Here is a 19,097-nt window from a genome sequence, read left to right on the forward strand (position 1 = left end):
TTTCAATTTCTAATCCAGGGATAGCAACTTCTCTTCCTAATCACCTGCCATTGCTCAACGGGGCAAATATACAGATACCAAGCTGTTGGACAAGAAGGATTGGGAGAGACTCAGACTTATCTCATTGAGACAAAATGGAAAGTGTCATGACATTCCACTACTGTCTTAAAATTCATGAATATACAATATTGCCCATATTCTAGCAATAATACAAAGATTTGTCCCATACTGCGCTATTAACTTAGGGCCTGATTACGATCTTGGAGGATGGGATACTCCGTCACAAATCATGGCGAAGTATCCCGTCCACCGTATTATAAGCTCCATAGGATATAATGGAATTATAATTTGGCGGACAGCATAGCTGTCACATTTGTGATAGAGTAACCCTGTCTACCAAGATCGTAACCAGGCGCATAATCACAAATTTCTACCTGGGAGCCCTTGTTTTCATTAGGAATCTTTTTGTAGTGCCGTTACAGCATTTTCTGAATGTCTGTAAAATGCCACAGTAGACATTACTGGAACTCTGAATATCTTATGCTGACAAAATCCCTTATCTACAATTCTCAAGCCAGGCCCTACAGAAGCCTACTACCTGATTGATGACCAGCCAAGGAAGAGCGATTCAATCAATCAGTAGATTTGTAGAGCTCTACTTGTCACCCATGAGGGTATCCGGGCGCTGCTCATGTAAGGCGATTCTCACTCTGTCCCTTATTCTTGTCCCATTGAACTTTCTAGCTTTATGAATTGGTATGTACTCAATTTCTAAAGCACTCTCATACATAGTTCTGCCATCTCAAAAAAAAAAAGAAATGCAATGCGGCTCAAATTCTTCCCATTACGCTGCACTTGGGACACTTTCTCTGCTCCCTGCAAATGCGGGTCTTTGATTGCAAGCTGAAGACTGTACGAGATACAGCAGAAGCACAGCCTGAATAATAACCGAAATTAAGAGGAGATGAGACATCACTGTGAGCCAGACTTTGTGACTCAGAATCTACCTTTCTAAACATAAAACTGGGGAACCCTCCAAGCAACCAAACAGAAGGCAGCTTTTAGTAGGGCATCCTTACATATGAAAGACTTTAGGTAAAAGCGTTCAGTGCACATATAAACAAAATTGACATTGGCTACAAATTATATTCGGTGATGTTTTATTGGTATTCTTATATTTTAGTGTATATATATATATATATATATATATATATATATATATATATATATATATATATATATATATATATTGGGCTGACTGCCAGGAGCAGCTCGACATGGTGCGAGGAGCCGGGAATCCATATGTCCTGACTCGCGGCCCGCCAAGCCTATGCAAGAGAGGTTGGAACGTTAGTGGGGGTCTGAGGGAGTCGTCGGACACCATGCCCACACGGGACAAGCTACCGGTACAGCAATCATCCTCTCTCCCCGAGTAATCTAACATCAAACAGTTACCCCCGTGCACTGCCTTCCAACCCAGGTGAACTGTGGGTGATGTAGTCAGGATTCCAAGACTACAGAAGGTGTGCTCCTAAACAACAGGGGGCGGAGCTCTCCGACCAATGAGGGAGCAGGAGGAGAGACATAAGGCAGAGATGGAATGGCGGCTCGTGTGTGGTGGCATCTGACGAGGCGAAGGGTCGCCGAAATGCATAATGCCCAGTGTCCACATTAAAGACTCCCAAATGGATTCCTCCGTGTGGCCTCTTACCTCTTGTAAATATAGGGGTGTGTTTGGTTGTTTCACACGCCGGCCAGTGGCGTGTTAAGGGGCCCCGTTCCACTTAAGAGGCCGGAGCATTGCTGGCAACAGTTGTGGACTTGACCAAGGTTTTGGTAGCTCTGGCCCGCCCCGGACTGCGGCAGCTTGGAATTGGGCTGATACCAGGAGCAGCTCGACATGGTGCGAGGAGCCGGGAATCCATATGTCCCGACTCGCGGCCCGCCAAGCCTATGCAAGAGAGGCTGGAACGTTAGTGGGGGCCTGAGGGAGTCGTCGGACGCCATGCCCACATGGGACAAGCTACCGGTACAGCAATCATCCTCTCTCCCCGAGTAATCTAACATCAAACAGTTACCCCCGTGCACTGCCTTCCAACCCAGGTGAACTGTGGGTGATGTAGTCAGGATTCCAAGACTACAGAAGGTGTGCTCCTAAACAACAGGGGGCGGAGCTCTCCGACCAATGAGGGAGCAGGAGGAGAGACAAAAAGCAGAGATGGAATGGCGGCTCGTGTGTGGTGGCATCTGACGAGGCGAAGGGTCGCCGAAATGCATAATGCCCAGTGTCCACATTAAAGACTCCCAAATGGATTCTTCCGTGTGGCCTCTTACCTCTTGTAAATATAGGGGTGTGTTTGGCTGTTTCACACGCCGGCCAGTGGAATGTTAAGGGGCCCCATTCCACTTAAGAGGCCGGAGCATTGCTGGCAACAGTTGTGGACTTGACCAAGGTTTTGGTAGCTCCGGCCCACCCCGGACTGCGGCAGCTTGGAATTGGGCTGACTGCCAGGAGCAGCTTGACATGGTGCGAGGAGCCGGGAATCCATATGTCCCGACTCGCGGCCCGCCAAGCCTATGCAAGAGAGGCTGAAACGTTAGTGGGGGCCTGAGGGAGTCGTCGGACACCATGCCCACACGGGACAAGCTACCGGTAGAGCAATCATCCTCTCTCTCCGAGTAATCTAACATCAAACAGTTACCCCCGTACACTACCTTCCAACCCAGGTGAACTGTGGGTGATGTAGTCAGGATTCCATGACTACAGAAGGTGTGCTCCTAAACAACAGGGGGCGGAGCTCTCCGACCAATGAGGGAGCAGGAGGAGAGACATAAGGCAGAGATGGAATGGCGGCTCGTGTGTGGTGGCATCTGACGAGGCGAAGGGTCGCCGAAATGTATAATGCCCAGTGTCCACATTAAAGACTCCCAAATGGATTCCTCCGTGTGGCCTTTTACCTCTTGTAAATATAGGGGTGTGTTTGGCTGTTTCACACGCCGGCCAGTGGCGTGTTAAAGGGGCCCCGTTCCACTTAAGAGGCCGGAGCATTGCTGGCAACAGTTGTGGACTTGACCAAGGTTTTGGTAGCTCCGGCCAGCCCCGGACTGCGGCAGCTTGGAATTGGGCTGACTGCCAGGAGCAGCTCGACATGGTGCGAGGAGCCGGGAATCCATATGTCCCGACTCGCGGCCCGCCAAGCCTATGCAAGAGAGGCTGGAACGTTAGTGGGGGCCTGAGGGAGTCGTCGGACACCATGCCCACACGGGACAAGCTACCGGTACAGCAATCATCCTCTCTCCCCGAGTAATCTAACATCAAACAGCTACCCCCGTGCACTGCCTTCCAACCCAGGTGAACTGTGGGTGATGTAGTCAGGATTCCAAGACTACAGAAGGTGTGCTCCTAAACAACAGGGGGCGGAGCTCTCCGACCAATGAGGAAGCAGAACGAGAGACATAAGGCAGAGATGGAATGGCGGCTCGTATGTGGGGGCATCTGACGAGGCGAAGGGTCGCCGAAATGCATAATGCCCAGTGTCCACATTAAAGACTCCCAAATGGATTCCTCCGTGTGGCCTCTTACCTCTTGTAAATATAGGGGTGTGTTTGGATATATATTTATGTGTGTGTGTGTGTATATATATATATATATATATATGGCCCTGCGTCTTTCATCTGCTGTCACCGTCTGCGGGAATATCTGATCCGAACTGCAGAAGCTTTTTTCCTCTATAGCATCTTATTGAGAGCAACTAATCGCTGTTAGTGACACTGCAGGCTTATTTCTGCTCACATTGTCTGTGAGAGTATGTATTACTTCAGAGTGCAACTGCTGCAGCCATTCTTTTCAATGCCATCTCAGAAAGGACATCTGTATATTCAGAGTGCAACTGTAGCAGCATTTCTTCTGTATATAATTGCAGGCAGTGTTTAATTTGTGAAAGAAAGGATGCCGGTGCTCAAGGCTCTGGTCAGAAGCCGGTGTCTGCTGCAATTAAACATTAGTGTACCGAATACCAAGGCCGGTGGTTTTTAACCCCTTACCAAACATTCTCTGCCCTTTTTTCTAACACTTGCAGGTTCCTGCTTTCTGTAAGTGATAATTTTCTGTCTTTTTCTTCCCTTGTCTTCACTATCTTGCACTCTGTAAATATATTATGCAGTAAAAAAAAAAGTGCTGGATCCCAAAATAAGTGCCAGAGCCACCCACCGGCAACAACCGGCTCAAATGAGGCACAGATCGGAGCAAATGTGTCTAGTTAAGGACACTCTTCCCTTACATTCAAATTTACGTCAATGATGATATTTGTCGCAGTGGAGTAAAACTGCACCAAGCCATCATTCAGAGCTGCTGACGGTGAACTGCAGGCTTACAACTGCATTTTATGTCTGCGGGTATATCTGTTACTTGTGATTGGAACTGCGGCAGACTGTGCTTCAGAGTGCAGCTACAGCAGAATTTCCTCTCCATATATTCTCAGAAAGAGCATTTTGTTATTGACATTGACGCTGCCATCTTACATTTGCATTCTAGTTGTGAGGGTGTTTGTACAGTCCAAGTTGTCCTGCAGCAGACCTTCATATGTATGTAACTGACATGCAGTTGCCGAACGTAAACTGCAGCCCCACATCTGCTTTTAGTGTCAGTGGGGAGATTTGCTACCTGCGAGTGGGCAGGTAACTGTTTTTCTTGTTCATATAAATGCTGTGAGGGCACCTGGCTGCAGAAAGAAGTACTACAGGCTTTTGGGCCTGATTTATATTTCTGTGGATGGGTTACTCGTCACAACGGATATCCCATCTGCCGAAATAGAAATTCCATTATATCATATAGGATTCATATTTCGGTGACGGGATATCTGTCACCATTGTGATGGAGTAACTTGTCGATTGAAATATAAATCCCGTAGGATATTATGGGGTTTATATTGGAATATCAGTCACTGTTGTGATGGAGTAACCCGTCCACCGAAATCTAACTCAGGCCCTTGGTGTCTTTATTTTTTTAATTATAGCTATAATGCCTACACACCTATAATTGGAACGTAAGAGTTTTATTGTTAAAAGGGGGGCACTGATTGGTTGAAAAAGATGCAATAGATGAACAACAAACACAAGACACAGCAGAAGACTAATGGTGAATCCAGGGATATGGAAACATCTTCACTAGGCAGAAGCGGATGTACTGCTGCGATGCAATTAGCAGATTGAGTGCAAATGGGAGCACTTGGGCCACAAACTCAGTGATTGCAGCTGCCGCGCCCCGGATTTCCAGACTGAAGTGCACACACTCTGCCTAATGAACGAACTTTCGAGGAATCCTATTATGTTTTTGCGGCTTCTCTTTATTTATTTATTTTTACTTTATTAGCTTGCATTTTATTTTCAGCTGGTCCCTCTTGCCTTTTTAACCCCTTGTTATGGCAGCTGTGACAGTTTAACCAGTTTTAAGGGTCATAGCATGATACTCTGACCTTGAATTACATACATTTTTATGAATTTCACCCTCTGTTTGGGTAATATCTAGGCACCTGTAATATTGTAATTAATCTTGCAACAATACCAGACTTTACAAAAGACCTGTTCTATTTATATGCAGACTTTGCTGAATTTCAGACATTACCTGACCACCCCCCCCCCGCTATCCTTAGCTCCTCTCATTCCTTCGTGCCTCTTTTTGAAGATCTCGGTGCTTCTCCATACTCTCTGACCCCCCCCCCTCTAAAGATTGTCATTCCACTCACCCTTTGCTTTATAGGGTTGCCTTAGTCCACTCTCTCATCTCTATCTATTCGCTTACCTGAAGTGCAACATCACCCCTATCTATACGCTTACCTGAAGTCTGAAGTGGCCACCCTCACCCCTATCTCAGCACTTACCCAAAGTCCACTCTCCCACCCCATCTTTACACTTACCTAAAATCCTCTCTCGCTCACCCCTATCTATACACTTATCTAAAGTTCACTCTCACCCTAAATCAACACTTACCCAAAGTCCACTCTCCCACCCCATCTATACACCCACCTAAAACCCTCTCTCTCTCTCCCCTATCTATACACTTACCTGAAGTCCACTCTCCCACCCTATCTATACACTTACCTAAAGTCCACTCTCCCACCCCCTCTATACACTTACCTAAAGTCCACTCTCACTCCATCTATACACTTCCCTAAATTCCACTCTCCCACCCCATCTAAACACTTACCTAAAGTCCACTCTCCCACCCCCTCTATACACTTACCTAAAGTCCACTCTCCCACCCCCTCTATACACTTACCTAAAGTCCACTCTCCCACCCCCTCTATACACTTACCTAAAGTCCACTCTCCCACCCCCTCTATACACTTCCCTAAAGTCCACTCTCACTCCATCTAAACACTTACCTAAAGTCCACTCTCCCACCCCCTCTATACACTTACCTAAAGTCCACTCTCCCACCCCCTCTATACACTTCCCTAAAGTCCACTCTCACTCCATCTAAACACTTACCTAAAGTCCACTCTCCCACCCCCTCTATACACTTACCTAAAGTCCACTCTCCCACCCCCTCTATACACTTACCTAAAGTCCACTCTCCCACCCCCTCTATACACTTACCTAAAGTCCACTCTCCCACCCCCTCTATACACTTCCCTAAAGTCCACTCTCACTCCATCTAAACACTTACCTAAAGTCCACTCTCCCACCATATCTCAACACTTACCTAAAGTCCACTCTCCCACCCCATCTATACACTTACCTAAAGTCCACTCTCAACCCTATCTTTACACTTATCTAAAGTCCACCATCACCCCTACCTATACACTTACATAAAGCCCACTCCCACCCCATCTAAACACTTACCTAAAGTCCACTCTCACCCTATCTATATACTTACCCTAAAGTCCACTCTCCTCCCATCTATACACTTACCTAAAGTCCACTCTCCTCCCATCTATACACTTACCTAAAGTCCACTCTCCTCCCATCTATACACTTACCTAAAGTCCACTCTCCTCCCATCTATACACCCACCTAAAACCCTCTCTCTCTCTCCCCTATCTATACACTTACCTGAAGTCCACTCTCCCACCCTATCTCTACACTTACCTAAAGTCCACTATCACCCCATCCTTACACTTACCTAAAGCCCACTCTCACCGCTAATCTATACAGTTACCTAAAGTCCAGTCACCCACCCCATCTATACACTTACCTGATGTGCACCCTCACCCCTATCTATACACTTACCTAAAGTCCACTCTTCCACCCTATCTCAACACTTACCCAACGTCCACTCTCCCACCCCATCTATACATTTACCTAAAGTCCACTCTCAACCCTATCTGTACACTTACCTAAAGTCCACTATCACCCTATCTATACACTTACCTAAAATCCTCTCTCTCTCACCCCATCTATACACGTACCTAAAGTCCACTCTCCTCCCATCTATACACTTACCTAAAGTCCACTCTCCTCCCATCTATACACTTAACTTAAGTCCTCTCTCTCTCACCCCATCTATACACTTACCTGAAGTGAACCCTCACCCCCATCGATACACTTACCTAAAGTCCACTCTTAACCCTATCTGTACACTTACCTAAAGTCCACTATCACCCTATCTATACACTTACCTAAAATCCTCTCTCTCTCACCCCATCTATACACTTACCTAAAGTCCACTCTCCTCCCATCTATACACTTACCTAAAGTCCACTCTCCTCCCATCTATACACTTACCTAAAGTCCACTCTCCTCCCATCTATACACTTACCTAAAGTCCACTCTCCTCCCATCTATACACGTACCTAAAGTCCACTCTCCTCCCATCTATACACTTACCTAAAGTCCACTCTCCTCCCATCTATACACGTACCTAAAGTCCACTCTCCTCCCATCTATACACTTACCTAAAGTCCACTCTCACCCCATCTCTACACTTAACTTAAGTCCTCTCTCTCTCACCCCATCTATACACTTACCTGAAGTGAACCCTCACCCCCATCGATACACTTACCTAAAGTCCACTCTTAACCCTATCTATACACTTACCTAAAATCCTCTCTCTCTCACCCCATCTATACACTTACCTAAAGTCCACTCTCCCACGCCATCTATACACTTAACTTAAGTCCTCTCTCTCTCACCCCATCTATACACTTACCTAAAGTCCACTCTCCTCCCATCTATACACTTACCTAAAGTCCACTCTCCTCCCATCTATACACTTACCTAAAGTCCACTCTCACCCTATCTATACACTTACCTAAAATCCTCTCTCTCTCACCCCATCTATACACGTACCTAAAGTCCACTCTCCTCCCATCTATACACTTACCTAAAGTCCACTCTCCTCCCATCTATACACTTACCTAAAGTCCACTCTCCTCCCATCTATACACTTACCTAAAGTCCACTCTCCTCCCATCTATACACTTACCTAAAGTCCACTCTCACCCTATATATACACTTACCTAAAATCCTCTCTCTCTCACCCCATCTATACACTTACCTAAAGTCCACTCTCCTCCCATCTATACACTTACCTAAAGTCCACTCTCCCACGCCATCTATACACTTAACTTAAGTCCTCTCTCTCTCACGCCATCTATACACTTAACTTAAGTCCTCTCTCTCTCACCCCATCTATACACTTACCTAAAGTCCACTCTCCTCCCATCTATACACTTACCTAAAGTCCACTCTCCTCCCATCTATACACTTACCTAAAGTCCACTCTCCTCCCATCTATACACTTACCTAAAGTCCACTCTCACCCCATCTCTACACTTAACTTAAGTCCTCTCTCTCACCCCATCTATACACTTACCTAAAGTCCACTCTCCTCCCATCTATACACTTACCTAAAGTCCACTCTCCTCCCATCTATACACTTACCTAAAGTCCACTCTCACCCCATCTCTACCCTTAACTTAAGTCCTCTCTCTCTCACCCCATCTATACACTTACCTGAAGTGAACCCTCACCCCCATCGATACACTTACCTAAAGTCCACTCTCAACCCTATCTGTGCACTTACCTAAAGTCCACTATCACCCTATCTATACACTTACCTAAAATCCTCTCTCTCTCACCCCATCTATACACGTACCTAAAGTCCACTCTCCTCCCATCTATATACTTACCTAAAGTCCACTCTCCCACGCCATCTATACACTTAACTTAAGTCCTCTCTCTCTCACCCCATCTATACACTTACCTAAAGTCCACTCTCCTCCCATCTATACACTTACCTAAAGTCCACTCTCTCACCCCTATCTATACACTTACCTAAAGTCCACTCTCTCACCCCCATCTATACACTTACCTAAAGTCCACTATCACCCTATCTATACACTTACCTAAAGTCCACTCTCTCACCCCAATCTATACACTTACCTAAAGTCCACTCTCTCACCCCTATCTATACACTTACCTGAAGTGCACCCTCACCCCTATCTATACACTTACCTAAAGTCCACTCTCCGACCATATCTCAACACTTACCCAAAGTCCAATCTCCCACCCCATCTATACACTTACCTAAAGTCCTCTCTCTCACCTAATCTGTACACTTAGCTAAAGTCCACTCTCTCACCCAATCTATACACTTACCTGAAGTCTACTCTCACCCCTATCTATACACTTGCCTAAAGTCCACTCTCACTCCATCTGAACACTTACCCAAAGTCCTCTCTCTCTCACCTAATCAATACACCTAACTAAAGTCCACTCTCTCACCCAATCTATACATTTACCTGAAGTCCACTCTCTCACCCCGTCACATTTTTAACAAAAACATGACGCATTAAGAATCAACACATTTCAGAAGGGAATGGAAACGTGTCCCTCCATGAACTTTTTACATCCTTCTGTTTTTTTTTTTTTTGGTTAGTTTAGTTTTCTGGTGCTGACCAGTTGCCTACTTCAGAGTAGAAAGAAAGTTAATCCTTTATGTGGGTTTGATTCACAAGTACTGCGGATATGATAAAATCCTGCAGTTTTTTGCGAACTCCACAGAAGACGTTTCTGTACCATTCCTCGCCATTGTCTTAAGAAGCCTTTGTGTTTTGAGTAAAATAAGTTATTTAAATTATTCACACTAGACCATTCATTTCATACGTGCAGTTTGAATTGTTTGCCTTTTGCATTGCTCCAAGTAATATTCATGAAAGCCAGCTGTTTAGGTTCCACAGAAAGCGTGTGACTTCCTGTCAATATCTGCCTTTTTTATCAGTTAAAATGATGTCTTTACTGTCCAGTAGAAGCAGATTGTTAAGGTTTATAATTAGAATCTTTTTTGTTCGTTTCACTTGTGAAATTGTTTAGAATTCTGCCGGCAGGTGACCTGGTTTGGGTTGGATTCCTTTTCAAGTACCTCTCTATGTAGCTCTGTAGGCACAACCTTTGTGTGGGATAGTCTCCAGCCTGGAGCACCCACAAAAGAAGTGTGAACTATCTTCACCTGGCTAGGAACAGCCACAAACACTGTGATCAGGAAACAATGGGTGGCTTTACCTAAAAGACCCTTCTGACTCTGAATAAAACTGCAGTCCCCTTCACCCACACCTTCTACCGAGTCGCAGTGCCACAGGAAGGACCCAATCAAATTTCTGTAGAAACCTTGTCCCCTTTGTCCTCACTTCAATGTTTTAGTTTTCTCCCTCCTCGATCCTGGTGCACTTCCACTGTCTGGAAAAACAACATCACCCCCAACTTGTGCCCTCATTTCATAGACCACAACTTCTCTTCTTTTACCCCTTCCGTGCTCATGAGGAGCTCAGCTCGTCATGAGGCAGGTTCGCACTGTGCTCATTACGAGCTGAGCTTGTCATGACATGTGCGGCGCTCACATGCGGAGCTAATTCCCCCACTGTGCTGAGCGTTCTATAGAAACGGGCGTGGTCATGACGAGCTGAGCTCGTCATGAGCACAGCGACAGCGTGCTGCGTGACGATCTGAGCTCGTCACCAGACATAGCCACCATGGCTAAAGAAAGGCAGGCAGTACTCACCACAGTATCTGGCTCCCCGATGTCCCAGGAATCTCCTTGAATGTCCCTCGCCGGCTCGACAGGATGCCCTGTGAGTGGTGGGGACGGGAAGGCGCAGGAGCCATACTTTTGTTTCTCTGCGGCACCCCTGGATGAGTCCGGGCGGTGAGCTAGCGGAATTCAAGACTCTCTCCCCTTGACCTCATGGGCCATTGCACCGTTTGACTACTATCATTGTCTTTGTTGGGACACTGTATGGTATTACGTACTACTCCGCACTGGTTTCTCTTGAGGCGAGGTCGTAGGCAGTGCGCTGATCCATCAGGGGCGTGTTCTGATCCCTACTCAGTACTAGGAACGCGAGTGCAGCATATTGAGCCCATTGTACTACAGGCTATGGCTAAAGAGCTAAAAATACGTAGTCTTAAAGCACAGGGTCTAAATAACCCCATCAAGTGCACAGCAATACTATCCCTATTAGAGAGCCCAAAAGGTGACATATGCTTATTACAGGAAACACATCTCCTTCCTAAAGATACCCCCTGCATGCGCTCCCGTTGGTTCCCCCGCCAACCTTGGTCCTCTGGGTCCGTGAAGAATGGGGTGGTTATCCTGCTCTCACAGAAGTTCAGTGGTAAGATACTAGGCACAATTGCAGAGATTAAAGGGCACCTTTTAGCTATTCGGGTACAATGGGGCTCCCTGAGATTTACCTTAGCTAACATATATGCCCCCAACGAGCGCCAAGAGCCCTTCTTCCTAAATGCGCTTGCCTCAGTACTTGCCTCCCCAGTTTCAGCAGTGCTCATTGGGGAAGATTTCAATCTAGTTATGGACCCCATGCTTGATCGCTCTAGCCAATGCTCCTCCCAAACCAGGGCGTTCACAGTGGCAGGGTTATGGTGGCTTGCGGAGGAGGGACTGTGCGACTCGTGGCGCAGGCTGCACCCCGCCTACACGGACTATACCTTTTACTCAGAGGCACACAAAACATATGCGCAGATCAATCATTTCCTCACAACTCCAAAACGTATGGCCCGAGTGGGAGGGGTGACCATAGAACCACATTCTCTTTGGGACCATGCCATGATCACAATATCCCAGCGGACAGGAAATCTCCAAACCAATGCGGCGCAGTGGAGATTGCGCAACGGGCTTTTGCAATCCTCCACCAGTATTGTAGCAATTTGCAAGGTCCTAAGGATGACCTAAGCGTCAATGATAGGGAAGGTACCCCCCTGGCGCGAGAAACAACAGTAGCTGCAACAGGCAGTTTCTGAGCTATAAAAATATACAAACGTACCAGGGCCCCCTAGGGTATGGAGTAACTTAGAACGAAAGGGGCTACTCTTGAAGTGCCTCACCCCCTTTTCTGAATCGTTTTTGGCCACTATAGGTGTGGCAGGGTATACTCAGACATGAGTCCCTTGCTCACTGCTCCATCAGGATTCAAGCAAGCCGGGCCGACGACGGCTGAAATGCCAGAAACCGGTCCCCGGAAGCTTGTCTCCTTTCTGGTGAAGAATTGGCTTGGTAGTTTGGTCTGCCCTGTTCCCATGATGCACTGGGCCAGGGACAGACTAATTTGCATATAGCCAGGTTCTGAGCTGGGATGGGGCAGTGAGCTAAATAACGGTGATGGATCAAGCCCTGATCTTTGGACTGGGTAAGAGTGGTCTGCTTAATTCAGACACTCTGTTCATCACCACCCCCTTTTCTGAATCGTTTTTGGCCACTATAGGTGTGGCAGGGTATACTCAGACATGAGTCCCTTGCTCACTGCTCCATCAGGATTCAAGCAAGCCGGGCCGACGACGGCTGAAATGCCAGAAACCGGTCCCCGGAAGCTTGTCTCCTTTCTGGTGAAGAATTGGCTTGGTAGTTTGGTCTGCCCTGTTCCCATGATGCACTGGGCCAGGGACAGACTAATTTGCATATAGCCAGGTTCTGAGCTGGGATGGGGCAGTGAGCTAAATAACGGTGATGGATCAAGCCCTGATATTTGGACTGGGTAAGAGTGGTCTGCTTAATTCAGACACTCTGTTCATCACCACCCCCTTTTCAGAATCGTTTTTGGCCACTATAGGTGTGGCAGGGTATACTCAGACATGAGTCCCTTGCTCACTGCTCCATCAGGATTCAAGCAAGCCGGGCCGACGACGGCTGAAATGCCAGAAACCGGTCCCCGGAAGCTTGTCTCCTTTCTGGTGAAGAATTGGCTTGGTAGTTTGGTCTGCCCTGTTCCCATGATGCACTGGGCCAGGGACAGACTAATTTGCATATAGCCAGGTTCTGAGCTGGGATGGGGCAGTGAGCTAAATAACGGTGATGGATCAAGCCCTGATATTTGGACTGGGTAAGAGTGGTCTGCTTAATTCAGACACTCTGTTCATCACCACCCCCTTTTCTGAATCGTTTTTGGCCACTATAGGTGTGGCAGGGTATACTCAGACATGAGTCCCTTGCTCACTGCTCCATCAGGATTCAAGCAAGCCGGGCCGACGACGGCTGAAATGCCAGAAACCGGTCCCCGGAAGCTTGTCTCCTTTCTGGTGAAGAATTGGCTTGGTAGTTTGGTCTGCCCTGTTCCCATGATGCACTGGGCCAGGGACAGACTAATTTGCATATAGCCAGGTTCTGAGCTGGGATGGGGCAGTGAGCTAAATAACGGTGATGGATCAAGCCCTGATCTTTGGACTGGGTAAGAGTGGTCTGCTTAATTCAGACAGACACTCTGTTCATCACCACCCCCTTTTCTGAATCGTTTTTGGCCACTATAGGTGTGGCAGGGTATACTCAGACATGAGTCCCTTGCTCACTGCTCCATCAGGATTCAAGCAAGCCGGGCCGACGACGGCTGAAATGCCAGAAACCGGTCCCCGGAAGCTTGTCTCCTTTCTGGTGAAGAATTGGCTTGGTAGTTTGGTCTGCCCTGTTCCCATGATGCACTGGGCCAGGGACAGACTAATTTGCATATAGCCAGGTTCTGAGCTGGGATGGGGCAGTGAGCTAATTAACGGTGATGGATTAAGCCCTGATCTTTGGACTGGGTAAGAGTGGTCTGCTTAATTCAGACACTCTGTTCATCACCACCCCCTTTTCTGAATCGTGAACCTCGATAGGGCAGAATATACCCTTCTCAGACTCAAACATAAATTCTTTCTCAGCAATGATCACTGCGGCCACATGTTAGTGCACAGACTGCGCGCCAGAATCTTGTCGGGATCCGTTGACTCAGTGACGCGATCCTCGGGCATAGAGGTACACTCTGACAAGGAGATTGCGTCGTCCTTCAAGGACTTCTATCAATCCTTGTACTCTGACTCAGGTGGCTCATGGGGCGACCCAACCCTCTATCTACAGGACTCGTCTGCGACGCCCCTGCCAAGGGAGCTTGCGGCCCAGATGGACGAGCCGATTCAGATAGAGGAAGTTATCGCAGCCATCGTGCAACTGAAACCCGCTAAGGTGCCAGGACCAGATAGCCTCCCGGCAGGCTCGGATTGGGATGGCGGGTAATCGGGCATTGGTCGAGTACCCGCCGCAGGGTCACATGTGGGCCGTTTATTTGGGGCCTCTGTATACTGGCCCAAGAGATTGACTTTCGTTCCCAGTCGCCGGCAGGCTACTTTATTGTGGTTCCAGTATCTTGGTCACTCCCCTTTTGTGCTGTGAACTGAGGCTGGGGGCCAGGTGTTGCTTTAGCATTTGGGGCATTCTCACTTTGGCGCCCTGCCGCGTGTGCTCAGAAGCATTGTTAGACCCTGCCGGGCCATCACTTTTAGGCCATGGCTGGGGCAGGGAGGGTGGGTTATATGCAGTGGCTTTCACAGGGTGGCAGGTTTTATTGGGCCATTCTCACCTACTCTCCACCCTTCCTTGAGCAGCAGCAATGAACTCTTTGACACCTCCCTTGCCAGGTTAATGCCCTGAGGCTGTAATGGGCTGGGGAGGGAGTGAGTAAAAGAAGTGGCCTCCGTAGCAGCCAGGTGTTGTGACCATATCCCCAGTGTCTATTAGGACTTGTTGGGGGAAGAGGAGAGGGTTGCATAAAATTGCGCTATGATCAGAGTTGCAGACGTTGAAACTAGGTTTGAATCCCAGCATCAGCTCAACATCCTGTGATTCTGGGCAAATCACTTAGGGCCATATGTAGGTAATCTACATTAACCGATTCTAAAATGCCGAATTTTACCGATTCGGTACTTCAGAATCGGTAAATGGTATGTAGATAAAAATTAGGTAAATACGGTATTTAGGAATCGGTATTTACCGATTCGGTAATTCCCATTCATTCCTATGGGCCTGGAGGCCCATAGGAATGAATGGGAAGCCATTCACTATTACCGATTCGGTAAATACCGAATCGGTAACAGGGGGAACATTTTCAAGGGTGGCAGGGTGTCACATTGACACCCTGTTGCACCCCTGAATAGTGCATGGGTGCACCTGTGGCACACATAAATGCCCTAAGGGCATGTATGTCTGCCACATGGCACTTTTAAAAAAGCTAATAATTGCTTTTTCAAAGGTATTCGGTATTTACCACCAACTTGTCGTTGGTGGTAAATAACAAATCCTTAAATGGAAAATGCACTCAATTGAGTGCTCCCTACATTAAGGATTCGGTAATTTACCGAATTGGTATTTAAATTACTGTTCGGTAAGTTACCGAATCCTTAAACCTGCCTCCTACATCTCAAACCCTAAATACCGGTCGGTAATGGCCGAAATTTGGTAATTTCGGCCGTTACCGACCGGTATTGGGCTACATACATCTGGCCCTTAATTTCTATATCAAAAATGAATTTGATCTTGTGTAATGTAACTAGTGTTCATGTACATTTCTCCAATGACTGTGGGGTGAGTTCACACTATACAAAACTATAACAAAAGAAAATAGCTAGATTCCAGTGAGACTAAACAGATGGTGATCCATGAAAGGGATGATCAGAGAATGTGGGCCACTTTTTTGAGAGTGCCCGGGCCTAATTGTGATCTCAATCCACCTCTGCTTCTCGGCCCAAATCTACAAATCCTTCTGCCAGGAACTGGCCCCTATCCTCACCTGACTTTTTAACTCCTTTCGTGGGACTAGGACACTGACACGCTCAATGCTAGAGGCATCCGTATCTGTTATTCTGAAATCCGGGAAAGACCCAAAGGAGTGTGGATCTTACAGACCCATCTCCCTCCTTAACATCGATGCCAAGATCTTTGCTAGTGTGTTGGCCTCCTGTTTGAATCCAGTGATGGCGGGTCTGATCGACCCAGATCAATTGGGCTTCATTCCGACAAGACAGGGGGCAGACAACACTAAACGGCTACTGCACCTTTTGGACATTACCATTAGATGACGCAAGGAAGCGCTTTCCCTCTCCATTGATGCTGAGAAAGCATTCAATCGCGTCCACTGGTTGTACTTGTTTCAGGCGCGCCGCTACTTTGGGTTCGGTGGGACATTTCTGAAGTGGATAAGCTGTATCAACAGTGCCCCCAGGGAGGCTATCTGGGTGAATGGAGTATCTTTGGCCCCATTCCCGATCAAGAGCAGCACTCGTTAGGGATGCCCCCTCTCCCCACTCCTATATTTACTGTACATGGAGCCATTAGAGATCACGCACAGATTTCTGGTATTCACTGTCGATCAGCCTTGCGCACGAAGCAGCACTGTGAGCCCGATTCCCTTTGACCTGGGCAGCTGACACCATCCCGTGCCTTGGGCTGCAGCTCACTCCCACAGCTGCTAAGACCATGGGGATCAACTACAGGGAAACACACAAGATGATGGATGGAATGTTGCACATTGGCAAAACATTCACCCCAGTCACAGATCTGGGTATAATCGATCGTTATTTTGCTAACCATGCCACCCAAGTTCAGACATGGCCATATGCAAATCAGACTTGACCCTGTGCCTCATGGGAACAGTCCAGCCCGAGCTGCTAAGCCATGTCTTCCCTGGACCGGAATCAAGCATCCTAGGACCGGTTTCTGGCTATCAGCCGTCATCAGCCAGGATAGCTTGACTCCAGTGGTGTAGTAAGCACGGGACCCACGTCTGGGCATACCCTTCCCACATAGGGCGCACAGCAAAACACACAAGATGATGGACGGAATATTGCACATTGGCAAAACATTCACCCCCAGTCACAGATCTGGGTTTAATCCATTGTTATTTTGCTCACCATGCCACCCCAGTTCAGACATGGCCATATGCAAATCAGACTTGACCCTGTGCCTCATACACGGATACACAAGTGGGACAAAGGACGCTCGGAGCTGGGCTAGAGGGGATATGTACAGATGGGCTCTCTGTTGCATCTCTTATGGCACTGCCCCAAACCTGGTTTTGGGAACAGATGTTAAGTGATATCGATGCCACATTTGACACTTCAATCCCGAGCTTCCCGGCGTGCACTATACTTGTGTTACACCTTTCTGAACCTTCGGCAGTCAAAGAGTATCCCGCCGATCCGACGAGGCAAACTACAAATCCCAGCAGCCTCAAGCCCTAGACCGCAGATGCACAGTGACGACACTGTGAACCGGATGTTAAAATATCTGTTCCAGTGATCGTCACTTGCTGCGTATTCAGTGCTGGTGCGGCTGTGTTCCATACAGTATAATCTTTCTTTCCCGGAGTCAGTGAGAAGACGGTAAGGGTGATGCTATCACCATTCTCTCTTATTTTTCTTTGAAGGGGATATTACTTTCCTCCCTCTGAAACTCTCCCGAAGCCTTAACCCTGCTACTATCATTTGGGAGCCGGAGTGACTAACAATTAGAGGTGGACGCTTCCCCAGAATAACCCCTTGGGTCTGTTTGGAGCAAAACCTATCGAAGGGGCTATGTATCTAAAGGCTCAGGAGTTCATTTTTCATTAAGGCTGTACCAATCACATGTCGTTCTACAGAGAAGCAATATGGCATTATGAGAGCTTCATTTACAGATCGCGATCAGATCAAAGCTGACATTATTCTTGATATTTTTGTATACTTCTTATGGGAGCAATAATCATGTGAGAATCTACTGTTGTGAACCTTATCAACAGTGTCTTGTTCCTACTGATCGACAAAAAAAGACATGTGTATTGTAATGCCTTATACATCGGAATAATCACGATGTGGTGATCCATGTAGAATCATAATATTTCTTTTCTGAGCAGGGGGAACTGGTGTGTGCAATTTCAACTTCCCCTGTGATGCAAGGTCGTTTTATATTTGTGGTGGGTAAGAATCAGCCATGATTATGTGTGAATGGTTATCTGGTTGTATAACTCATAGCATTAAATGTATTTCTCCTTCATAGACAAATGTTTTGAGACAAGAGAGAGCTTTTGGCACTCTCCTACTGGAGTGATAGTGAGATGCTGACAGCTCAGCATTATTTTCTTTTACAGGTATTTAGAGACCTATAACATTGTATATATAGTCTTGTGATATCAATAGTGTAGTGATACTGATTGCCTTTTGTTCATGTTTGTTTATTTTATAGGTCTCCCTCTCCGCAGTCCCCATCCTTCGCTTCCCTCGCTTAAACTCCTCTACTGTCTGTGCTATTATAGCTTCAGAGGGTGAGGTGATTAAGAGGTGGACCCACTTGAGCATTGAACTGATCCTGGGAGTTTGGAATAAAACCTTGACAACACGGTTTGGCCAACCCCCTGATGTTCCACTCCATGTGGGATCGTCAGATGGTCCTGGCACTGAACGCCGCATGCCAGGGTATATTGGCGCATTGGGGCTCAGGGGACGCCCCAGAGCACACCTCTTGACTGCTTAGGCTGTGGTTGACCCGGCAATGGAACGATTATCCTTGTTAGTAGAAATAAAAACCGAGACATATTGCGGACTTGCGGGCCCCGTTTATACGCCTGTTCTCAATAGAATTCAGAGAATTGACATGCCCCAAATATGTACAGATTTTGCATTTGTTACCCCCCAAATGCAGGTGCATCAGAACCCTAGGCAGTGGAGCAGAGCCTACCGGAGGACACATAAGGGACTACAGGCGGTCTGGGAGGAAAATGGTACAGACGGCTTGTGCGGTGGAGAGGGGGATCGAAGGGAGGGTGAAGGGTTTTTAGGTGTGTAGAATGGGTGTTATTTTTTATTTT

The 19,097-nt window shown here is 47.2% G+C and overlaps 1 protein-coding gene across 3 annotated transcripts in view; it reads right to left on the bottom strand.

Annotated features, from left to right (window-relative positions):
- Positions 1-19,097, bottom strand: part of ABCG4 (ATP binding cassette subfamily G member 4) — a 252,361-nt gene that overhangs the window by 30,096 nt on the left and 203,168 nt on the right. The gene's annotated exons all lie outside the window — the stretch shown is intronic.

Source organism: Lissotriton helveticus, chromosome 3_1 (genome assembly GCF_964261635.1).
Source record: "Lissotriton helveticus chromosome 3_1, aLisHel1.1, whole genome shotgun sequence".
In the NCBI taxonomy this organism is placed as follows: Eukaryota; Metazoa; Chordata; class Amphibia; order Caudata; family Salamandridae; genus Lissotriton; species Lissotriton helveticus.